Source organism: Myxine glutinosa, chromosome 8 (genome assembly GCF_964187855.1).
Source record: "Myxine glutinosa chromosome 8, kmMyxGlut1.1, whole genome shotgun sequence".
Lineage (NCBI taxonomy): Eukaryota > Metazoa > Chordata > Myxini > Myxiniformes > Myxinidae > Myxine > Myxine glutinosa.
This window is the reverse complement of record NC_136268.1, coordinates 99,415,281-99,441,635: the sequence shown is the minus strand read 5'-3', so window position 1 is coordinate 99,441,635 and position 26,355 is coordinate 99,415,281. Positions and strand designations below refer to the sequence as shown.

Genomic DNA, 26,355 nt, shown 5'->3' with positions numbered 1-26,355 from the left:
TCTGACGCTCACTGATTCTCTCGGGGCGACTCTCTGACTTGTCTGCTCAGCTCTGCCGCGGGGGCTCGGGGCAGGGTTTTATATAGCCCCTCCCCGGTCCTACCCAAATGTTCCAAGCCCCTCCTCTCGCCGCCGTTGTGAGCCACTCCCCTCGAGCTCTGATTGGCGGCTCGCTGCTTACCGGCCACTCCCTGCAGCTTCTCCCTTCGGCCTTGCCAGACTTGTTCCAGGCCGAGCACTTGGCATTCTAGCCCAATTGAGACCCACCCTTACTGGCCTGCTCAACGCAAACTAACACAGGAAAGGAGACTATGCTTACATTTACTTAGAAATAACTGAACTACAGCGAGGCTACATGTTGTGGTGCAACTACCTACGAGGGGGGGGGGGGGGGGGGGAGTCATCCTTTATTCACAAAACCGCAACAATATATATATAAATATATACACACACTTATGCATACAGGTATATTACACCTTTTTATTGTAATCACAATTTTAGTTTCACAATATTGGAAATGTAATATAACTGCAATCAACTACCTTACTCTTCCATGAATCCTAGATTTTGTACAGTACTGCAGATGAAAAAGTTGTTGACATACTAAGACTATCTGACTAAGATCAGGCTCTCTTTGGCCATAATCCTTCCCCAATTGCTACATGGCTGTGAAAGATGGACCCCCTCTCCAACTCCACCAACAATTGTTGGAGACATTTTTGCCTGAGATGCCTACAAACTCATTTGGGCATCTCCAGGTGGAACAAAATGAGGAGCTTGCATATGAGGAAATGAGGAGCATCCTTACCAACACCAACCGGAACATTTAACGCGAGCTCCAATGCAGCCGACGATTGAGGTGGTTTGGTCATGTGCACCATATGCCCGACTATGGAATGCCCAAGCAACTACTCTTCAGCTGTATTAAAGGAGGAGATACCAGACTAAGGTATGGACTGAGTCCATACACACTGGTGGAAGGGTGTGGCAAGTAAGAACCTGAAGCTCAATGGGTTTGCAACTAACTTGTTGGATACCTGCCAGGATTGTTTGAGGTGGCGAGTTCTCATAAAGGCTCTGGCCATATCACCACTTCTGCTTCTCAACATAAAATGACCTAGAAGAGCAGTCATAACAGACACAGGCAAAGGAAGCCTGGCTCTGAGGATTGAACGAAATGAGTTGATGGAGGCAGCCCCAGCTGTTGCATCATTGCAGACGGAAAGGACATTGCTAGTTCTGAGTGTCCAATGTTGGAATTCAGATACCTTTGTTGCCAGAAGGTTTTGGCATTGCCCCATGGGCTTGCCACACTGAAATGATAAAACAACTGTTGTTGCATCTTCATTACTTAGTACCTTGGGCCTTGCGAGCTGTTGTAGTGGCAGAGTTAGACCCATGCGTGGGTGCTAACACTGCAAAAAGTCACCATTGTTGGTGATGAAAAGATTGTTTCTCTGTCTGTCTGTGTATTAAAGTCATGATTTCACTGGCCACAATTTTATCGTTTAAGTTAATACTAACAGAGCTGTTAGGGTTATAAAATATAAAACCGTGGTGATGAAGATACAGAGGTGTCATATGAGGATGAATGCACATAGGAGTGGAACTATAAACCCAGATAAAGCTACTTGTTTTCCATGACTCACTCATCCCTTTACTCGTGGATACTTTAAAAAAAACACAAGCTTCAGAGTTGAAGCAGTCGAACAGATGAGAGGTAATGGCAGGAAAGAGAATGGAATGTAAGATTATCTTTTTACGAGTGTGGAGAACTTTTCTGGATTAAAGAACTAAGCACTGCATATGGATTGAATGAAATAATACATTAAATGATAAATACATGTCATAGGAAAGGTTAAAAAAAATCGCCTCCGTTTTCTTTTAATACTTTCTTTGCCAAGACACTCTTCGAGACACCGAACACATTATTATGAATGTAAACATCTGGTTACACCATCACAGACACACCACAACAGTTTGTAAATGATTGGTTAGATTTCAGCAAATCAAATATCAGTGGATGAATTAATCGCAGTGTAATCAAGATCAATACTTGAAAAAATAAACTGGAATCTCTAACAATTGGAGAGGTTTGGTAAATAGTTAACAGACTAATTGGAGATGATGATCCCCAAGAACTCCCAATCCAACACATAGAAGCCTTTCTGGATATAATTTACCATAAAGTGTATAAAGAGAAATCTAAAGAACTTGAGAGTAGAAAAGATGATATAATCAAAGTTCTTTGACAACAAAGAAAAGGGTGGAAACCTCCAGAACCAATATGACAAAAACAACCACGAAGGGTTGTGTACACTTTGTGAAGTTCAATAAGGGGTGAGATCTTCAACTGTAAAGAAACATTACAATCTATAGAGGTTGAGGTATGATTGAATAGCAAATTTCATTGTAATTGTTACATTTAATATTTAAAGATTCACAGCATACATTGACAAGCACAAAATATCAAACATCCAAATTAAATAGTTTTTAATGTTTTTACCAAATAGTTTTTAAATGAGACATTGAGAAATGCATAGAAAAGGAAAGTTGGCCATTTAAACAAATGTTGAATAATTAACCTGAAAGTAGTTTTAGACAATACAGAGGAGCATGGTCATTTGAAACTGACTTCAAATACATTACGCTATTGTTCCTACCGACAAGACAAGTAATATTATAGCGTTTTGTGCAAAACATTTTACATTCAAACACTTCTATGGAAGAATTATTCTTAAAGTAGACTTTCTAAGAACTAGCAAGATTGACCGCACTGTGGTCACAAGCTGCGACAATATCCGGTAACGGGCCATTTGGGAAACTTGCATTTAAAGCACTCTTAATAGATGAACAGCATGATGGGGAAACACACATTTAATGTGCTATTAAAAGATTAACTCAACACCTCTTATCCATGTCACCCTCCCCACGGTTATATCAGAATGAGCTGATTTGTCACACGGTTACAGATTGCTTAACCCCAACATGGGACTGTTTAAAAATTATGTAACGCTATTTTTTTGCAACTTGTGTAACGTCATGTTTGATTACCCTGTATTCTGATGTTTACGTTGATTAAACCTTACTATTATTTGACATATAATTTGATTTTTCGGGGTTCCTCATCATGAATAACACTCGACCCAAACAAAGCCAATGGTTTCAGCAATTTGCATAATGTAACGCTTTATTACCGTTCATTATGGCGGGCTTGATTGAACCATACTACTATTCAACAAATTTTGCTCTTTCACGAGCCTCGATTCTGTATACAAAAAAACAACAAAAAAAAACACATGATTCAATTTTGGGAGCCCTCATCGTGAATAACACTCGACCCAAACAAAGCCAATGGAAATCTGACTCAACAAACCTGGGTAGTGTATAATCAGTAGAGGCCGACAGGCTGTTAGGTCCACCAGAAAACTAAGATGGCAGCCATATTGCTTCTTGGTGCTATGGTGGATGGAGTCAAGTGACAGATGTGGGTGTAACGTAACACAAGGCTGCAACTGTCCGACCAATGTGTGCACATTTCAAAAATCGATCCCCAACAAGAACTCCAACAGCAACACAAAGCTATTGTAGACCTGTGATATGTCGCAGGTAAAAACACAAATAATGCTGATAAAGTGATCATTTGTTATACCTCTCCCACCCCTCCCCCCCCCCCCCCCCCCGCCTTCCCATGTCTCATCCCCCCAAGCCCTCTTCCTCCCACAGATCTTCCGTTGTCCCTGTTCTCTGCTGTTGTACTTCTGTGCTCCCCTCTCTCTCCCCATCTTGTCTCCCGCTCCCTTTATTGTATGTTTTGTGTTTCCGTTTGTTGTTTTTTGTGATTGATGTTAGCTCTTACACGAGCCTCGATCTTGTATACAAAAAGAAAAAAAGAAAAAGTGGACTTGATGCAGCACAATATAAATCCCTCAAAAATAAGAAAACTGTTGGTTCCAGATAAACACCATAAATTACCATTCATTTACTGGATCTATAAATGCACAAGAATCCTTGGAAGATGAGGTTCTTCATCACAGGTAGAGAATGCAGTTTGATGCCGTTGTCAGGTAGTATCACAAGAAAAATTGAACTCATTTACAAATTCTTACGACACTGAAGCAGATGAATGGCCATTTATTAAGTTGGCTCTTAGAGTCTAAGGAGACTGTGTTTCTCTTCCAACAGAGTCTGGATCTCCTCATTGGTTTCTTCAAACCAGTCCTGGTGCTTACAGATGGCGGATCCCAAATACTCTAGGACTGTCGAGTGTACCAAGTCTTTGAAGGCCATCCAGTCATCCTCCACACTGAGACACAAAGTTTAGCCCATGTAGCTGGCAATCCAGATATTCCAGGAAATTTTGACTCGCAGTACCCATGTTGGGTCTAGAGGTGTTGAGACTTGTTGACTTTTTCCTGTGGGGTTGTCTCTTAGGTTGAGTAGTTATGTTCAGCTTTGAGATAATTAGTCTGTGGTCAGCCAAACCATCTGTCCAATACATGGCTTTGGTAATTCTGATATCCTGCCTGCTCTTCAGCCAATAATATAGTCGATTAGGTACCAGTGTTTAGAGTGAGGGTGCATGGTGCATCCAGGATGTCTTGTTTCGGTTTGGCAGATGGAATACAGTGTTAGTGATGATGTCATGCTTGTGCATGTCTTCAGGCTAACTTCATATGTGATGCCTCAAGATACATGCATGATACATACATACATGAAACATGATACATACATGACATGCATCACATACTTGATACATTCATGATACGTATGTGATACATGCATTTTACATGCATGATACATCCATGATATGTAATACACATGCAATACAAGCATGATACATGATGCATACATGATATGCAATAAATACATGATACATCCTCATGCTGATACATGCATGATGCATGATACATACATGATATGTGATACATGATACACTATATATTACGATGCACTATATATGCATGCTACATAGATGATACATATGTAATGCATACATGATACATGCATGACGCATGATGCATACATATGTAGTACATACGTGATACATGCACAATACAAGCATGATACATGATGCATACATGATATGCGATACATACATGATACACGTGTGACACATGATACATACATTATATGTAATAGGTGATACATACATGATACATGCATGATACACTATATATGTATGATACACAATATAGGCATGATAGGTGATACATATGTAATGCATACATGATACATGCACGATACATGATGCATACATGATATGCGATACATACACGATGCATGCATGACAGGGCCAAAAACGATATACAGTCATGGCCAAAAATATTGGCACCCTTGCACTTTTTCAAATAATCCACCATTTCTTCCAGAAAATTGTTGAAATAAATTTTTTTTGGGGGGTATCCACACATGTATTTCTTTGGTTTGCAGTGGAACAAAACAAAAACATGGAGGCAATACCCATGGGCACTCACCTGGTAGAATAAAGCAGAATACTACACTAACTAAAGGTATTTTAAACTGTATCATGGCATTTTTAACCAATTTCAATAGTTGCCAGAAGACAGGGCAGCATGTACAATCATACTACTTAATTATAAGACTTTAATCAAACAAACAAAAAAGATACCTATTTTGGGAGCAACCTCCCCCCCTCCCCCCATAGACGACCATAGACCCTGATTTTTTTATTTTTTATGCCATGAACAAACTTTGGTACATCATGGGTGGTGAAGGTTGTGGTCAAGTTTCATCGGAATTGCATGTGTAGTTTCTGAGAACAAAAGCAGATACCTATTTTGGGGGGAAACCCCCCCCATACACCCCCAAAGGGGCAGATTTTTTTTTAAATGCCGTGAACAAACTTTGGTACAGCACGGGTGATGAAGGTCGTGGTCAAGTTTCATCGGAATCGTGTGTGTAGTTTCAGAGAAGAAAGCAAATATCTATTTTGGGGGGTCAAACCTGGACCCGCTTTGACCCCCCGTTGACCCTCCTAGACTTCGATTTTCTTAGTGCCGTGAACAAACATTGTTACATCAAGGGAGATTAAGGTTGTGGTCAAGTTTCATCGAAATAGTGTGTGTAGTTTCAGAAGAGGAGTGCAGAAGAGGAGATCCACAACGTGGATCCACTTTGACCCCCTTGAAACGCCCTCTTTTTTTTTTTCATGCTGTGAACAAACAGTCACAACATATCAAATATCATTTGTGCCAAGTTTGGTTACAATCCCATCAGCGGTTTTGGAGAAGATCTATTTTGGTCTTTTGGCAAGTGTTTATGGACAGACTGACTAACGGACTGACGTGCCATCGCAGAAGCTCCCCGTAACTTCGTTCCAGGTGAACTAAAAAGCTGAAAAAATTACTAAATCTTAGCTTATTCCACACAGAAATCCTAAAATGGCCCGGGCAATATTATTGGCACCTTTCAGAAGTTGTTAGAAATAATTCGATTTCAAGCAGGTGATTCTCCTTTACTTTGGAATATAACTCACCTGTGGTATAAATATAAAAATCGCTCATTCAACCAGTTTGAATAGAGAAAAGGAGTCATTCTGCTGTTTTGTGTCACTGTGTATACCGCAATGAGCATGGAGAAAAGAAAGAAAACCAGAGAATTGTATGAGGAGGTCAGACACAAGATTGTAGCCAAGCATGGACAATCTCAAGGCTATAAGTCCATCTCCAGAGACCTTGATGTTCCTGTGTCCACCGTACGCAATGGTATGAGGAAGTTTCAGGCCCATGGCACGAGCCAACCTCCCTGGACGTAGCCACAAGAGAAAACTTGATCGAGGATTGCATTGAAGGATTGTTCGAATGGTGGAGAAAGCACCATTCGAAGGGGGTTCTATGGTAGGACACCCAGGAGGACCCCACTGCTGAGAGAGAGACGTAAGAAAGCCCAACTGGAGTTTTCCGAAACACACACGAACAAGCCAAAATCCTTTTGAGAGAATGTCCTGTAGACAGATGAGACCAAATTAGAGCTTTTTTGTAAAGGAAAACATCTTAATGTTTACTGAAAACAAAATGAAGCCTTCAAGGAAAAGAACACCTTCCCTAGAGTCAAACATGGAGGAGGTTCAGTGATGTTTTGGGGTTGCTGTGCTGCCTCTCGCACTGGGTGCCTTGAATGTGTACATGGCATCATGAAATCAGGAGATTACCAAGACATTATGAAGCGCAATGTTCAACCCAGTGTCAGAAAGCTGGGTCTCCATCGAAGGTAATTGGTCATGCAGTAAGACAATGACCATAAACACACTTCAAAAAGCACCCAGGAATGGTTCAAAACAAAACACTGGACTGTTCAGAAGTGGCCAGCAATAAGTCGAGATCAGAATCCCATTGAACACCCGTGGGGAGATCTGAAAACAGCAGTTGGGAGAAGGCACCCTTCAAATCTGGGAGAATTTTTTTTTTTTTTTTTTTTTTGTATGTATGTATACAGGATCGAGGCTCGTGAAAGAGCTAACATTTATCACACAAAAAAATCAGACATACAAAACATATAATAAGGGTAGCGGTAGACAGGATGGGGAGAGAAGGGGAAGCAAAAACACCGCATTTGAGAGAAGGGACATTGGGAGATCTGTGAGATGGAGAGGGCTTGGGGGGAGGAGGCATAGGAAGGGGGGAGGAGGGGGAGAAGTATAAAACACAAGGACACTGCAAGGACTTCCAGGAAACAAGTTGGTATTTCAAAAAAGTGGATCTGGGGTGAAATTTGCAGGGGTAGGAAAGATCAAGGTTTTGGATGGGGGAAGATAAGAGATGGTGGTGAACAGCTGTTTTAAAGACCTGGAGGGAGGAGTGGGATTGAAGAGAGTGAGGGAGTTTGTTCCAGAGGCGGGAGAAAAGAGGAGTGAAGGTGAGCAGAGAGTCTTGATTTTGGCAATTTCACCAGAAGAGGGTTGCTGGCAGCTCTTGTGCGACCTGTAGGAATATTTGGGGGACTGAGCCCAGAGAGAGCTGGGGGAGCAAGGCCGGAGAGGAGTAGGTAGAAGAGCAGTTTGCACAAGATGAGTGGGCCAAACTGCCAGTAGAGATGTGTAGGAAGCTCATTCATGGCTATAGGAAGTGCTTGACCAGTTATTTTGTCCAAAGGTTGTGCTACCAAATATCATTCTCGGGTGTCCATAATGTTGTCAATGTTATTTAGTTTTATTTTCTTATTTAAAAGGATTTATTAAGTTCTGAATCAAAAACAAAGGTTCTCTAATATTAACAGTGAAATAAAAAATTGTGGAGACCAAATACTTTTGTCAATTTCAACTTATTTTTCGAGAAAATTGTGAGTTATTTGAAAAAAGTGCAAGGGTGCCACTATTTTTGGCCACGACTGTACATATGTCAAAAAGTTTTGGACAATATATGACAAAACTTGGTGGATGAGTTGGGTAAGTGACAAGACCAAGCTGATTAGATTTTGGTTCAGGTCTGAATCTAGATCCGGCCTATCAGTGGGATACAAAATGTAAACTGTTCAGCCCGGCGGAAGTATGCTCTCTATACCGAGTGCCGTTTTAATTTTACCAGTCATTGTCCATCATGACTGTAAGGGAGAGAATGAGTGATATCCTATTCACCCACAAGGGGCTGCTGTTGTGTTTTAAACCGCCCGTTTGTGCCCAGGGTTTGTGTTGTAACAAATATGTTTGTGTATGAAGTGTTATTGTCTTATTTTGAGTATTTGTGTATGAAGGCTAACCCCCGCTCCAGCAGGGAAAATGGCCTTAAAATGCATGTTGTGTTGTTGTATGAAGTGTTATTCTCATGTTTGTGTGTATGAAGTGTTATTATCAGCCCAGTTCACGTCCGCTCGGGTTGCACAAGGAATTTTGATGCAGGAGGATATTTGTCCCATCATACCTGTGCTAAATGAACACCACATCAATGCAATTTGTTTACCTACTTATAAGAGGACTGCAGTGGGGATGAGAACAGTGGTGCAGGTACAGACGTCACCAGGATGATGTGTATATATATATATATATATATATATATATATATATATATATATATATATATATATAGATGTATATATACAGATACCTATATATATATTATATATACAGATATATACAAACTTGGCATTTAATATGGAATTTTTTTTTTGTGGGGGTGAACTTACTTTTCAAGATGTCTTAGAACCAAAAGCTCATTGGAATTATGTTGAAATTATTCCAGATTTTGTTAATGTGACCTTTAAAAGAAACAAAAACCACATTTGACATTTCAAAACAAATAAATTGATCCTTGAAAGTGATGTAAACTGATATCGAACTCAATTCATGGACAGTACTGTGTTAAATTTCTGTACGTTTTCCAGAAGTATCTCTTTATTTTGCACATTAGCCAAAATTTTTTTTAACAAAAACAAAAGTTAAATTACGACTGGGATTATGGACAGTAAAATTACAGTTCAGTACTTCGTGTAACCCCCACAAGCATTCAGGAGATCACGTACACGCTGAGGCATGCTGTTCACGAGATTTGCCAAAGTTTGGACAGGAATCGCTTGCCATGCAGTGACAATAGCCTGCTGCAATTCACGCACAGAGGTCGGCTGCTGGTCCAAGTGGTCGATTTGACGCGTTAATTCTGCCCACAAGTTCTCTATCGGATTCATATCCGGGGACATGGCAGGCCACTCCATATGCTCTACACCACGGTCAGTAAGAAAGTGTTGGATCATGCGAGCACAATGAGGCCGTACATTGTCATCTTGGAAGACAAAGTTTCCTCGAAAGGCTGCACGAGCAAATGGAAGCAATGTTGCTTCCAGAATGGCCCTGTACTTGAACTGGTTCAGGTTTCCATTCAGAACAACCAGGTCAGTTTTGCCCCCTGCATGAAAAGCAGCCCAAACGGTCACCCCACCACCTCCAGCTTGGACTCTTGGCACTATACAATCTTTGTTGTAGGCTTCATGCACTTGTCTGCGCACTCGGACGCAGTCATCTTGACGATAGACCAGAAATCTAGAATCGTCACTGAAGATCACGTGATTCCAGTGTCCTGGCTGCCATTGACGGTGCTCTCTGGCCCACTGCAATCGGCGCTGGTGGTGTTGACTGGTCAGGCGTGGCTTTCCCAGGGGATGCCTGGCACGATAGCCTGCTTGAACCAGTCGTTGGTTGACTAGCCTTCTGGATACAGGCACATTTGTCAGTTGCTGCCACTCAGCCCTAAGCCGATTAGCTGACTTGGTACGGCCATTGCGGACTAACCGGTGCAGCTCGCGATCATCCCTCCTTGTGGTTCTGCGGGGATGTCCTGGCCTCGGTATTGGAGTAGGGACACCCCTCTGAGCATTTCGTTTCAGGATCTTTGACACCTGACCTTGAGTGATGCCATACTGCCAAGCAATAGCATGCTGTTTCATGCCAGAATTTCGTAAAGCCACCACTCCATGACAAACAGCATTGTCAAGTTGACGGACCATCTTCAGAGGAAGCGGCAATAATTTTGTAGACGTGCAGCAGTTGTTTTCCACTAATACAGAACGCAAGGGAAGAATAAGAGAAACCGATGGTAATATATATCTCTTCATGTACAAGGGAAGAATGAGAGAAACCGATGGTAATATATATCTCCATGTACAAGGGAAGAATGAGAGAACCCGATGGTAATATATATCTCCATGTACAAGGGAAGAATGAGAGAAACCGATGGTAATATATATCTCTTCATGCACAAGGGAAGAATGAGAGAACCCGATGGTAAATATCTCCATGTACAAGGGAAGAATGAGACAACCCGATGGTAATATATATCTCCATGTACAAGGGAAGAATGAGAGAAACCGATGGTAATATATATCTCCGTGTACAAGGGAAGAATGAGAGAAAACGATGGTAATATATATCTCCATGTACATGGGAAGAATAGGAGAACCCGATGGTAATATATATATCTCCATGTACAAGGGAAGAATGCGAGAACCCGAGGGTAATATATATCTCCATGTACATGGGAAGAATGAGAGAAAACGATGGTAATATATATCTCCATGTGCAAGGGAAGAATAAGATAACCCGATGGTAATATATATCTCCATGTACAAGGGAAGAATAAGAGAACCCGATGGTAATATATATATCTCTTCATGTACAAGGGAAGAATAAGAGAAACCTATGGTAATATATATCTCCATGTACAAGGGAAGAATGAGAACCCGATGGTAATATATATCTTTTCATGTACAAGGGAAGAATAAGAGAACCCGATGGTAATATATATCTTTTCATGTACAAGGGAAGAATAAGAGAACCCGATGGTAATATATCTTCATGTACAAGGGAGGAATGCGAGAAACCGATGGTAATATATATCTCCATGCACAAGGGAAGAATAAGAGAAACCTATGGTAATATATATCTCCATGTACAAGGGAAGAATAAGAGAACCCGATGGTAATATATCTTCATGTACAAGGGAAGAATAAGAGAAACCTATGGTAATATATATCTTTTCATGTACAAGGGAAGAATAAGAGAAACCTATGGTAATATATATCTCCATGTACAAGGGAAGAATAAGAGAACCCGATGGTAATATATCTTCATGTACAAGGGAAGAATGCGAGAAACCGATGGCAATATATATCTCCATGCACAAGGGAAGAATAAGAGAAACCTATGGCAATATATATCTTTTCATGTACAAGGGAAGAATAAGAGAACCCGATGGTAAATATCTCCATGTACAAGGGAAAATGAGATAACGCGATGGTAATATATATCTTTTCATGTACAAGGGAGAATGAGAGAACGCGATGGTAATATATCTTCATGTACAAGGGAAGAATGAGAGAACGCGATGGTAATATATATCTCTTCATGTACAAGGGAAGAATGAGAGAACGCGATGGTAAATATCTCCATGTACAAGGGAGAATGAGAGAACGCGATGGTAAATATCTCCATGTACAATGGAAGAATGAGAGAATGCGATGGTAAATATCTCCATGTACAAGGGAAGAATGAGAGAAAGCGATGGTAATATATATCTCTTCATGTACAAGGGAAGAATGAGAGAACGCGATGGTAATATATATATCTTCATGTACAAGGGAAGAATGAGAGAACCCGATGGTAAATCTCTTCATGTACAAGGGAAGAATGAGAGAACGCGATGGTAATATATATCTCTTCATGTACAAGGGAAGAATGAGAGAACGCGATGGTAATATATATCTCTTCATGTACAAGGGAAGAATGAGAGAACGCGATGGTAAATATCTCCATGTACAAGGGAGAATGAGAGAACGCGATGGTAATATATCTTCATGTACAAGGGAAGAATGAGAGAACCCGATGGTAAATATCTCCATGTACAAGGGAGAATGAGAGAACGCGATGGTAATATATATCTTCATGTACAAGGGAGAATGAGAGAACGCGATGGTAATATATTGTTACGGACCGCGGATAAGGTGTTGATTTGCCGAGCGGATGGCGGCCGCGGCCCGAACTATTAACAATGACTAAGACCCGATTCCTTAAACGTGGGCCAAATCGTGCCACAGATATTCAATGGGGAAAAGACAAAGGTGACACGGATGTGAAGAAGAGGAAGACAGAAGTAGGAAATACTAATATAATTTATTTGCTATTTACAACCAAAATAAACCAAGGAGAAGGAAGGATAATAAAATAATGTAGAAAGAGGGACGGACCAGAAGGACACAGTGAAACTCTAGCTTAACTAAACAGGCTTAACTTATTACCCAGGACAGAACACACAAAACAAACTCACGTACACAAAAGGATGGAAGGACAGGAATCGTTTGGAGGGATGAGCAGGTGGGATCACAGGGCACAGCGAGCAGGTCCACTCCGGGCGGGAAGCGAGGAGCCGGCAGCTCCTTGTATTCGGCTTTACACCGCACACCGGCAGGGTCACTCGCTGCCCCGTCAGGGCTTCACGCGGCTGGTTGAAACGGGGCTGGTTGAAGCGGCTCTCTGCAGAACTCAGTTGGGTCACGCATCTGCTGTATCTCTGACGCAACCTTTCTTGGAACCTTGGTGCAACCCTTTCTTGGCACTTCTTGCAACTCTCTCTTGGCACTTCTTCCAACTCTTTCTTGGCACTTCTTCCAACTCTTTCTTGGCACTTCTTCCAACTCTTTCTTGGCACTTCTTCCAACTCTTTCTTGGCACTTGTGTCAAAGGCTTCCGCGCGCGCTTTTTATAACGCCGCGGGCAATCAAGCCGCCGGCCTCCAGAACACGCCCATCGGTGAGCTCGCCTCGGCCCTGATTGGTCGGCACGGGCCCTCTGGCTCCACCCTTGATGACGATGGGCGGGCACGCCCAGGATTCGGCAGCTCCCCCCCCCCTTCTTCTCCAAGCCTACCTCGTGGCTAATGGAGTCGCGGTGAAAACCGCCCAGCAGCTGCGGCGAATGCAGTTGGCAGGAAAGGCTTTGGGAATGGGAATGAAAGGGGATCTACCTTATTTCACTTGGTGCAATGGAGAATGTCAACTAGTGGGAACGAGCCTTAACCGAATACACAGAATAAGGAAATAACTGTCAACAAGGGGGAAATCTATGATTGGCTAACGTGATTGTTTATGACCTAATTACGGGACGCACTTTGACCTTTATACACAACTGGAGGAAGGAGGGTCCACAATAAAACAATAAAAAAAACACAATCCTCATATCCACAACACTGCACCCTCCTCCTCTTAGGCACATCCCGGGCCTCTTACCTTTACTTTTAGTGTGGCACGTAGGTGTAGTTCCCTCTACATTTAACCTGACCCTGAGTGTGACAGTTTTAAAACATAAATAAATATGTCCCGCTGCTCTATTGCACCCTGCCTAACATATTCACGCCCACAGCTAACCGAATTGCAGAATTGTCTTCAAACTAAACATTTCCGGTGGGGGCGCATTATTTACAACGACGCTATTTTATTTACAAAATGCAACCCAGGACTTGTGATTGTTCTTTTTGGGGGGGGGGGGGGGGGGGGGAAGTCTGCTCTGCATCGACGCACCATGAAGCACCCCAAAACGCACCAATACACCCTCAAGCACCAATCGGTGCACAGTCATCACTGTTCAATAAAAATAAAAACAACAAACCCTTGGTGGTGTCTTGCTCTTCGGCTCCCTCTGCTGGCTATTGTTCTCTTCCTGTTGTCATCTTCTTTGCTGGCGGCCTATTTGCAATAATAAAAGCAAGTGCACAAAACGTGTCCGTTTCTATTTATTTATGGCCCACAGGGCCGACTAGGGGTGGTTCACCTGTGGGGCATAGGTGCCCTGTGACCCAGGTCCGCCAGCAAGATCTCGGGCCTTCATGGCCGGTTCCAGCAGAGGGGCCATGCCCCAACCCATGGGGTCCATCAGTGGTGCTCAGCCACAGACATGTGGTCCATAAGGTGGTGCATCGATGCAGACAGCTGTGGTTGCGAGAGTTTCGGGCGCACAATGGCGGACTCACGCACGCTCCCCTCGGCGCCCAGTGGCGCACAGTCCTCATGTGGGAGACAAAGGGGGGAAAAGACAGGTGAGCGAGGGGTAAGGCCACAAGGGTACACATCAATAAAGGCAATGCTAGGCGAGGTGCGTATGGAGACGGAGCGGAGAAAAGCTCGTCCCTACCGTACGTCACCCCCCCGTCACCTACTCTACCCTTGCCCTTACCCCATATTTACAACAATCTACACATTTACAAATTCGTCACTAATGTCTCGTCTTCCCCCTATTTCCCCTATACCAAATTCGTCTTCACTCCCACTACTTCAAAATTTGCCATCACCAATTCATTATCAATCCTCATAAGGAGGGAGAGATGGAACAACAAAGCACAATGTCACACCCACTTCATGATGTATCTCACATCCAAAACATTTGCACCAAACATAATAAAAACAACCATGGCATGGTGTGGAGTACCATCGTTACCTCAGGTGAGTGGATGTAGATGGTGCAAGGAGATTTCAAACCTAACTATCTTATAAATGACATTAACACACTTTACACTACCCGGGGTCTTTCCCTGCCAAACCATTGGCCAACTTACTCTATGCGGTTTTAAGAACCAAATTCCCATTGACCAAACTGTGGTGCTTATCAATTTGGGGTCTCACTCCCCTGATTCATCTCCCGGTGCCCTTGCACAATTTCCGGGCTGAGTCGTGTAGCTCTCCCAGCAGGTCTACCCACCTGCACACCTCCACCACTGCAGTTGCCACCCGAGCTTACCTAGCTCCTCACCCTAACCTATCTAACTGGGGAAGGCCCCTCCCGGCTCTGTCACCCCTCGGTGCCCTCTGGCACTGGGCTACCCGGGTCCGTCCTCCGGATCCTCGGGCCCCATCCACAACAACTCTACCGGCTCCCAGAGCCCACCTGCGGCCTCACCTGGCCGACATCCTCACAGTGGTGGAGTGCCCATCCGACTACACGCACTAACAGGCTACACGCCCACCCATTTCCACAACACTAATGCACCCATTCAACCATCATTCTTCCACCACGCACCACAGATGCCAATATCCAACCACAATTTACCTGTACCCTCTACCTAACTCTTACACTACCCTCCCCGGGTATTCGTGATGGGGTCCATCCTCCTTTCCCCCATCCACACCTTCGCACCGTCCACTCTACTCCACAGTTTCCACCATACTCACTCCACGACCATCCATTCCAATACTCCATATACTCCAGACCATTTATTCCATACACCTGTTCTCCATTCACCTGTTGTTGCACACCTGTGCAATCACACCTGGTGCCACCTGCACCCTCCTTCCTTCCTGGACCATTCGGTCAACACAACACCAATACAATGCACAACCAAGTATTCCTCATACGCTGCTTCATACACTTCCATGCTCAATACAACTCACAATCACAATCATTTACTCATACCCTGCTCAATACACTTTCGATCCTCACACACACGGCATCATCTCATCTAACTACTTGTTGCCCTGCTAACTTAGTGCTCCCCGTCTTCCCTTTAAACTAAGCACATACCACGTCATTATCATCCAACTAATCTATCTGCGTCCCCACTACAGGTTCAATGTTGCTACCTAACCTTAACGTTACCTATGGTCATCTTCTCTAGGTCCCTACACACTATATCCTAACCCTCCCGGGCTAGTTTTCACTGCCAACCCCATAACACTAGTGCTCCTTTGCCCCCGCTGTGAGGGATGGCAGAGTTGCCATCCCATCACATCGGGTATCTCCCACTATTAATTTTGCTCTCCAAATTCCAACCAATCAAAAATTTTCTATCCCAAAATTTCGAATCCAAAAACACTATCAGTATCACCATCATCACAGTCCGCTATATCCTAGCCTCGGTGCGTCATGACATCATTAAACTCGGCTTCGCAAAGCCGAGCAATGAATTCGGGTGGTTTGGTCGCCTGCAGGTTGAATCCGTCCGGCTTTCGGTTCAAGGGAGGTGGTTTGGTCGGGCCGAGATTCCACGCACCATCTCGGCACGGCACCTCGCGGTCCCGGGCCCGATGGCTCAATCTCCCCCGGTCGGAACCCCGCCCCCGTCAGGGGGCTCCGTACCGCTTCCTCCTACTCGCCCTTGAACCGGACCGGTCGCCTCGCCCGACAAGGCCCGGACTCGACCGTGCGGGGCGGGGCCAGGCCCGAATCGTGCGCAACGCCCCGAAGCGGGGCGACGCAGCATCGATCCGCGTGAGGCTTCGCATCCAACAAAGCCAAAGGGCTCCGCGCACCGAGCGCCCGCTATCCGTCGCCCTAGCTGCTAACCCGGTCAACGTCGATGCTTCACTTGCATACGCGACCCGTTTCACACTCACAAAACCTGGCGTCTCGGCGCCTCCAGTGCATCCCACACACTCCGTCCATTCCACCAACGCACTCCCCGTTACACACCACACCTCTCGCGCACACTCGCCGTTCGCACACTCCCTTAACGCACATCGCGCACCGTCTTGCGCACTCTCCCTCGTCGGTACGTACTCCGTACCACTCACCATGGGCGTGCACTCCTGCATCCACCCACTACCACGCTCCGATGTGCTCTGTCGCACTCGCGCCACCACCAACTCAGGTGTGCTTTCTCGCACACCCTCGCCGTTCATCCCATACGTGCATCCTCGCACCCGCTCCACCACCAACTCACTCCTCGTGTCACACTCCGTACACCCCGACGTGCATTCTCGCTCGCACTCGGTTTCACTCCCACACTTTATAACACACCCACTCGCCGACGCACACTTTTTCCTCACACGCACGCCATTTCCACTCACACGGGACCCTTCACCAACGCCCGGGTGCCATATCGATCCCAATCCCGCGACAATCCTGTTGTCGCCAAACATCCTTCCACAAAATCTCCCCGCATAATACACAGCACGACTCACCTGGGGGATCCTTTTCTCCACGCGCACCTGCAAACCTCCATTTGGGTTAAGCACAGCATCGTGATGTGAGCAGGGACTTTGAGCATTATCCATTCCTTCCTCCAATTCCCGGGCTACCTCCGTCGTTTTTCCAATTTCGATTATTCCCACTACTGCTTTTTCTTTATTCACTTCGCCGACCGTTGGCTTTAGTAAAATTTTCTCTCCTACCTCAGCGGTCGCCGGCTTTTCCAAACCCCGGTTCGCGATCTCTATACCCGTCATTGTACCCGCGCTTTTCTCCACTTCGCCCAACCAGTGCTCCTCGACCCGCTTTACCTCCTCGTGCACCCCTGGGACCTTTTCGCTCAACCTGCGGTCTCTGTCCCTTTCCACCCGCTTTGCCTCATACCTGGCCTTGTCCCTCGCCAGTCCCTCATTATTGGCCCTCATTTCGTTCGTTATTGCTTCAATTTGGTTCCCCAATCTGTTTTCCATCCCTTTGAAATTATCGTCTGTTTTTACCATAAAGGCCATCATCTGTTTCATAAACAGGTCCAAATTCATTGGCATCTCGGGCTCGGCTGCTGCGACCACGGGCGCGGCTAAATTTGGTGCCGCTACAACCACGTGCGCGAGGGCGCCATCTTGCGCACCTGATACCTCCTCAACCACCTCCTTATTGCTCTCCTCCATTTCTTCCCTCTGGTCCTGGGTTACCCCTAACCCCTCTTCTAATTCCCCCACCTGCATCCGGTCACCTTGACCAGCCATGGCACGATTTCCAAATTTAAGATTTTAAAATAAAACAAAAATTTCGGCCCACTCGTAATTTGAGCGCGCTAAGCGCCTCAGGTCCGTATCTCACACCCAGACACCAATTGTTACGGACCGCGGATAAGGTGTTGATTTGCCGAGTGGATGGCGGCCGCGGCCCGAACTATTAACAATGACTAAGACCCGATTCCTTAAACGTGGGCCAAATCGTGCCACAGATATTCAATGGGGAAAAGACAAAGGCGACACGGATGTGAAGAAGAGGAAGACAGAAGTAGGAAATACGAATATAATTTATTTGCTATTTACAACCAAAAGAAACCAAGGAGAAGGAAGGATAATAAAATAATGTAGAAAGAGGGATGGACCAGAAGGACACAGTGAAACTCTAGCTTAACTAAACAGGCTTAACTTATTACCCAGGACAGAACACACAAAACAAACTCACGTACACAAAAGGATGGAAGGACAGGAATCGTTTGGAGGGATGAGCAGGTGGGATCACAGGACACAGCGAGCAGGTCCACTCCACTATCAGTGCATATAAAATATAGTCATGATGAGAGAACGCGAATGAGAGAACGCGATGGTAACATATATCTCTTCATGTACAAGGGAAGAATGAGAGAACGCGATGGTAAATATCTCCATGTACAAGGAAGAATGAGAGAACGCGATGGTAAATATCTCCATTAGTGGTACTAGAGTAGCTCATGGTGGTTGAGTATGCACTTTATTGTACAGACCTAAACTCTTCAGGAATCCACTAATTGAAGGTCCAGGAACAATATTTGGTTGGTAACACATTTGCCACTGACGGCGAAATAGCTGAAATGGCCATACCCCTTTTTGGGCCACGCCCCCTTTTTTGCCGTGACTGTATCTACAGAACCGTTGGACCTAGGAGGTTGCCCGACCACTCAAAATTTGCGCAATGGCCACATTATGGGGGGTCCGTAATACATTTTCATATCCAAAAGTCAATGGTTTTTAAGATAATTGCCAAAAACCGATTTCAACATGTTACGAACTACAATATTATTCGTAATTGTTCCTGTTCCTGTTCCTATTGTTCAATTACTTGATTCCTGAAGAGTCTAGACTAGACTAGAGTCTAGACTAGAGTCAAGACTAGAGTCTAGACTAGAATTTAGTCTAGAGTCTAGACTAGAGTCTAGACATGGCTAGAAATTCCGGTCATGGGTGTTTTGTCGTTGAGCCTGCATGCAGGCAGCGGTATCCCATAAAACAACATGGCGTCGCACCGAGAAGCAAGTAGAAAGCAAGATCTTACATGCAGACTTGAAGAAGTATTTCACCGAATGGAAAGAAACGGCCTGTAATGAGAATGTGAGGTACTGGAGCTTGTTTCTGGATGAGCTGTATCCTATCCTGAGAGATCTTACACACTCTATTCGGCAAGGCGATTGGCATCTTTTCGTTTCAGCTGTGCGGAGGTGCATGCCTTTGTTCTTCGGGTTTGGCCGGACAAACTATAGCAGATGGGGTACGCTGTTCCTTGAAGATTGCCTGGACCTACAAAGGAAGTTCCCGGGTATCTACAGATGCTTTACAGATGGTGGATGGGTGATGTACCACACTACCCGACAAGGCAGTGCAGTAGGATTTGACATGGCACTCGAGAAGTGTTACAATAAACCCGCCAAGGTTGCTGGAGGTATCATTGGGATGACCAGACAGAAAGAAGCAGTAGCCTTATGGAATCTCCTAAAGCATGAGAAAGATCTTCATGTGGCACAGCTGCTGGAATGGTGCAACTTGGGAGACAAAGATGACAGTGAGCTGAGCCTACACCATGAGTTCAATCCAAGTTCTACGAAGATTGGCCATGTTCGTGCAAAGGCCCTTCTGGATTACATAAAATCCATCAACAATCCGTTCGACGCTGGAATCAGACTTCAGAACATCTCTACTGGAGCTGACATTCCCCAGGAGGTTGTCGACGGATTACTTGAATGCCTGGAAATTGGTGAGAAGAGTTATGAAGAGTTTGTTGAGACCAGATTTCAGGATAAGGAGAAGCACCTACATGATACAATCCCTACCAACCGCAAGACTGTTTTCGTGAAACGTACTTCTACTCCGTTCACAGCGAAGAAATCGATGGCGAAAAAGGATGCAGCGGAAACGGTTAGGTACATTGACTATGCTAGAGAAAGAGGGTACAGCATGCTAGAACTCCTGAAGTATGAATTGACCAGCACATCCCAGTTCCTCACCACTGAATGTAAAGATGGCATCAAATTGAAGAAGCCCGATAAAGCCTCCTTAGCCAGGGAACTTGTCAGTCGCCTTCCACAGGAGACGAGGAATGTAAAGAGTGACGCTCAGATGACAATAGTGGACTTCATGGCACTTGTGCGTAAACTACCGATGAAAAAGATGGGCCTTCACACATTCGGGGAATTGGCTGAGAGTCTTTCCAACAGGATTCTTGCTACAGGCTCCGTGTCCACAAGAATAGACATTATTTTTGATGTTTATCAAAAATCATCAATCAAGCAAATGGAACGGGCACAGCGAAGTTCCTCAGAACAAATCACAATCACCATTGGGTCTGACAATCAGAAACTCCCTGTCGATCTTGATATGTTCTGGAGCTCAATGTTGAACAAAGTTCGGTTGCAGGAGTATGTCTTCAAGTGGATGCTGCAGAATGTCGAGTCGGACAAGGAAATATTCTTTGGAGGAGTATATGGGGGTGAATGCAGGAAACTGTTAGCTGGCACTGAAACACAGATCGCAGAGCTCTCAAGCAACCAAGAAGAAGCCGACGACAGAATCATGTTCCATATTAATGATGGTGTTGTGAAACACGGGGTTCAATCAGTCTTGGTCGACTCGCCTGACACAGATGTCTTTGTCAACCTCATCTTCCACTTCAACACAACCTGGCAACTACAAAAGCTGTACGTGAAGCTTGGTAACCGGAAAACAAAGAAAACTGTACCAGTCCACATGTTGGTTGATCAACTGGACAACGGTTTGGTGTCGTGTCTCCCAGCCATTCATGCTCTCAGCGGTTGCGACAGTACCAGCAAGGTGGGTCCAAAGCTGTCTGGCCTGAAAGCATCCATCGATCTCTCCCTACTGGAAGGGTTTGGTGTAGAAGAACTGTCACCACAGATAACAAGCAATGCTGAAAAGTTCCTTGTGTCTGGATTAAAGAAGACCGACTGTTCCACTTTCGATGAATATCGATGGGAGCAGTACCACAACTCCAAGAAAGAACTGGACTTCAACCAGCTTGTGTGCTGTTCATCAACGCTACGAGAACACATAAAGCGAGCATTTCTTCAGTGTAAGATGTGGTTGCAAGCCCCAACTCCTGCCGTCACCAAACCAGATCCACTCCAGTATGGGTATGAAGCAACGGACGTTGGCATAACACCAGTGATACTGCCAGTATCGTGCAGGCCCGATGACCTGCCTCCTCCATGCAAATGCCCAAGAGCATGTATGAGTACCAAAACGTGCACTTGCAGAGACAGGAACATTAAATGTGTCACGTTTTGTGGCTGTAGTAAAGGCGAAAAGTGTAGAAATCCAAATAAGTAAATTCCAAAATAGGATGATGCAAAAGGTATAAGTGTCATATAATGTTGTGGCCTTGGTGGTATCATACAATTGTAGTTCGTAACGTGTTGAAATCGGTTTTTGGCAATTATCTTAAAAACCATTGACTTTTGGATATGAAAATGTATTACTGACCCCCCATAATGTGGCCATTGCGCAAATTTTGAGTGGTCGGGCAACCTCCTAGGTCCAACGGTTCTGTAGATACAGTCACGGCAAAAAAGGGGGCGTGGCCCAAAAAGGGGTATGGCCATTTCAGCTATTTCGCCGTCAGTGGCAAATGTGTTACCAACCAAATATTGTTCCTGGACCTTCAATTAGTGGATTCCTGAAGAGTTTAGGTCTGTACAATAAAGTGCATACTCAACCACCATGAGCTACTAGAGTATGGGGCAGATATGTAACAAAAATTGCACGAGATGTTCACATCCGGCAGAAAGTTTGAAATTTTGCATACAGGGGTATTTTGACATGCTGAGTTCAAAAATTGGCGGATCCAAGAGGTCTGACCAATGGACAGGCCGCCATCTTGAATTCCAATATGGCTGCCAAGACGAAATGTTGATAATCCCTATCTTGGGTTCTAAATGACCTGTGGTGCTCAAATTTTGTACACAAGGGTATGTTGACATGCTGAGTTCAATAAGGCAATAATTTGAAATGTCTGACAAATGGTATGGCCGCCATTTTGAATTCCAATATGGCCGCCAAGACGAAATGTTGAAAATCCCGGGTTCTTTGCAAAAGCAATACCAATTCAATGGATCCCTAGTTGACAAATCATATAACAAGTCAAAGAGCTCATTTCAAAGTATATTTCGTACCAGTTGGCAGCCGTAACATGCTGCAAGCTTTTTTCCATCCGTTTTACTTCTCCTACTGCTCATCTCGGAAGCATTGTCCAGAGCAGAAACATAGTTCTGTGCATGGTAGATTAGCAGCAGAACATTTGCAATTTCCAGCACACCGTTTTTTACACTTGCACTTGATCAGCTCTCGGCACCCTTTTGACGCCTCTGGCATTACTGTCCAAAATGGATGCCAGACATCATCTGCATTTTTAGCCCATCCCCAATCTGCAGGTGAAGGCAGCTCTGGGTTAGCAATTTGGGACTGCCCCCAGATGTGACCGGCCTGAAAGACTGCCCTCTTCACATGTTGACGCAGTGCCTCTTTTGTCGGTGGAATATTTTCCGATTGCCGATTTCCCTGAGCAAACAGCTGCTTGCGTGCTTCGTTCACTTTCTTCAGAGGGGAAATTCTACTGTACAGAACAACGAAGAACCTCTCTATGTTGTCCATGTCATCATCTGTTACTTCCGCTGGTGCATGTGAGAGATGATTGAAGACCTCCCCCAAGTTTGGCATGGAATTCCATATGCTCCACACAGTCTTTTTGCCAATCCCACATATGGCAGAAACAGTATCGCATCCGGAAACAGTATGCAGGAATAGAAGCCCCCATGAGCGTTCAGGGCCAATGTGAGTCGCAATAGTGTGAGCAGCAATGTGCCTGAAATAGTTTCCATGTCCAAATGCCAACCACATTGCACAACCGTCCATAATGCTTGCCATTGCGATAGCCAACACAACCACATCCGTGTCTGTTGCATGAATGACGATACTTCTGTACCCCTGCTGATATGCATGCCAAGCATGTAGCATCATTCGTGAATCAGCCTCTTCATGCGTACATGGTTGAATTTGAGAAACATCAGAAGGGGGTTTTGATTTAACCTCTTCTTCTAAGGTTGTAAGAAGTGTTTTTCCCTCTGGAATAGGCATAGTTTGCAGGGAATCAGCAAGGAAACTGAATAATGTCTTTTTGTTGGAATCTACACGAAGGAAGCTGCTCCAGTTTCGTGGCACGGATGTCTGTTCAGTCACATGGAGTGGTATGCCAGTGCCACGACCAAGCCTGGTGCCTTCTTTGAGACTGTCCGTTCTGTAGGTGTCCCACACCACATCAACACGCATCACAGTCCCCTCATTTAACTTTCGGGCAATGTACGGAAGGACCTGTTTCTGTGCATAGTCACCAAATGTCCTGATCACACTGTTGCACTTCTTAGGCTCCAAATGATGGACTAAGGCAGCCCCATCGAAAATACGAACTTCTCCTTTGGGCGCATCACGAGGACGTTGTGCTAAAGCTTCCAAACAGGGCAAAAGATCAGCCTTGCCGGTTGGTGGCCGCATTGTATTGATACCTTCAGCCAATGCAGGTGGCCACCCATGACACTCATATTCATAAAATGTGTTAAGATCACCATCTCTAGTTTGGCAAGAAATGTACATTCGTGAGAAGAGCTCCACATTACTTTTCATACGTGTAATCTTCGCCTCAGACTTTCCAGGTGTTTTCTTGGGCTTCGATTTCAACAGTGGCAGATTGTTCTTTGAAATGCTATCATAGAAATTGTCAGAAGGATCCTTGATTCGCTGCCCCACAAATCCGTCAAATTGTGTTTTGCCAGTGTCCTCCATGGATCGCACTGCGGCTATCACTTCATCAGGCATGATGACCTTTGTGTCAAGCACATACAAGTCATTACTGTCTTCCGCAAACGGGTTTCCAAGTTTTTCAAAGGAACTGATTGCATTATTGAGATCTGATGCAAAGGATTTCTGGACACTAGGCAATTGTTCGTGGTGGCGGACATCAGTTTGCCTCTGTCTTTGAAACTGGTCCTCAAACTCATTCAGGATTCTGGCTATTTCTGCACCAGCTACCATCCACCGGCGAAGAGCCCCTTCATTCTCAGTAATTCCAATGACTCCACCATCACCTTTCACATAAGCGTTCTGCTGTTCGTGTATCTGATCGTGTGCCATAGCAGAGAACTTGTGTGATGACTTCTGAGTGACAAAGTTCCCCTTGACAAATTCACGATGGATATCCATGGAATCGTTTGAAAGTTCCTGAAGGTCTGTTACATGCACTGTCAACCATCTGGCGTAATGGTAATGGTCCATGGCAAACATCCACGGAATGATTGCCGTGAGAGTCTCCACATAGAGCGTGTAGTTGGCTTCCCGTTGTGATCTTATGAATGCCAAGAGAAGACACTCCAACTGCAGGACTTTATTCCAGTAGCAAAACTGGGGGTACTTTGTAGCCATCTTCTTGCTCCAAAGATCAAATGATTGCAAATCTTCAGTTTCACATGTTTTCCGGTAGTCATCGTATGCCTTTCGCTGCAGAGCGTACAACGCCGCTACTGTGACTTGGTGTGCCCATTGTGACCTTGATATTTGCGAACCTTTGTGAAGACTATCTGCTCTTCCCTCTGTTGTTACACCAGCACTGGTCATTACACTTGCCCAGCCACTCCCCTCCAGGAAGCTGCCGATCGCTTTCAACAAGGCCATCTCTACATGAAGTCCTCCCATCATCACAACAAACTTGTCTTCACCATATATACCTGGCCAGGTCCATTGAATCTTCTTTGCAATTGCATAGAGTGGTTGATCAACGGTCAGAACTGGAACTTGTCCGGGGTTTACTAGTTCTGTCGCCTGCTTGATTAAATTCATTCCATGCTTCACCATTGCCAATGTGTGAGCACTCTCGCGGAACAGAGGTAGCAGTCCTGTAATTGCAGGAGGCCGAGGAACTTCAACCTGCAGATTTGCCATGTATGCTGACCAGGAGATATTATCTTCACTCTCAAGACCTTCCTTCTCCTGCAGACTTTGTACAAACGAAAGCCACTGACTTTCTTTGTCCTGTATTCCGGAGGACACACTTGGAGTGGATGGACCTTTTGGTTTTCTTGGAATGGGATTATTAGTTGGAAATGTTTCAGGAGGCACATCACTGTAAAATGCAGGAAGGGCGGCTATGGTTTTGGAGCGCTGTTTGTTCTCATTCTCAGTGACATTCTCATGATTTCGAATGCTGCCACTTTTGTCATGTGAAACATGTTGTGTCAGTGATAACGCGGTTCCATGAAATGAACTTTGTGCTGATGCTGATGATGGGTTGTGATCTATGTTGTCTAGGTTGCCTGTTGTGAATATTCCACTTCGCAATTTTGTTGGACACACAACGCCGTCATGTTTGTATATTTCTATGACTCTGTTGGCCTCATCTGTGGATACCTCCAGTATGTGATCATAGGAAACACACAAACCATGTTGAAAAAGAACGTCAACGAGATCCCGTTTCCTTGTTTTGCTATGAATGAGAAGACCCAGGTAAAGTGGCAGTGATGTTTCACGTTTCAAATTGTGACGTACTGCTGTAGTTTCCAACCTTCCTCGTTTCATAGTGTTGAATGTTACAAGTTGAGTTAAGGATTGCACAGAGACGCCTCCCTTGTTGTTTGCGTTTTGTTTTTGTATGTTTGTACCAGCAAGAATCATTTCCATCAACGCTGCCAATGATGGTGGTGAGTTGTTATATGATTCGTTAACTAGGGATCCATTGAATTGGTATTGCTTTTGCAAAATATCTTTGCGCACAATCTGGGCAGCTCTCATGAGAATGACCGCGTCGTTGTCAGAGCTTTGTCTACAAGCATGCAATAAAGCTTCACCAATGTCCTCTTTGAATGACAGTGCCACTTCATGGTTGCTCTTCTGTGCCTCAAGTTGCGGAAGGTGTCT

The 26,355-nt window shown here is 44.7% G+C and overlaps 1 protein-coding gene across 7 annotated transcripts in view; it reads left to right on the top strand.

Moving 5' to 3' along the window:
- Nucleotides 1-25,569, top strand: part of RNPC3 (RNA binding region (RNP1, RRM) containing 3) — a 72,180-nt gene extending 46,611 nt beyond the window's left edge. For 4 of the 7 annotated variants that reach the window (XM_068124929.2, XM_078783575.1, XM_078783576.1 and 1 more), the window contains exon 16: nt 4,186-5,407. The gene's annotated coding sequence lies outside the window, so the exon portion shown is untranslated. Of the gene's footprint in view, nt 1-675; nt 3,100-4,185; nt 5,408-25,437 lie in introns of those variants that run through there. The other 3 variants (XM_068124926.2, XM_068124928.2, XM_068124930.2) reach the window with 2 other exon arrangements.
- Nucleotides 25,570-26,355: the final 786 nt, after the last annotated feature.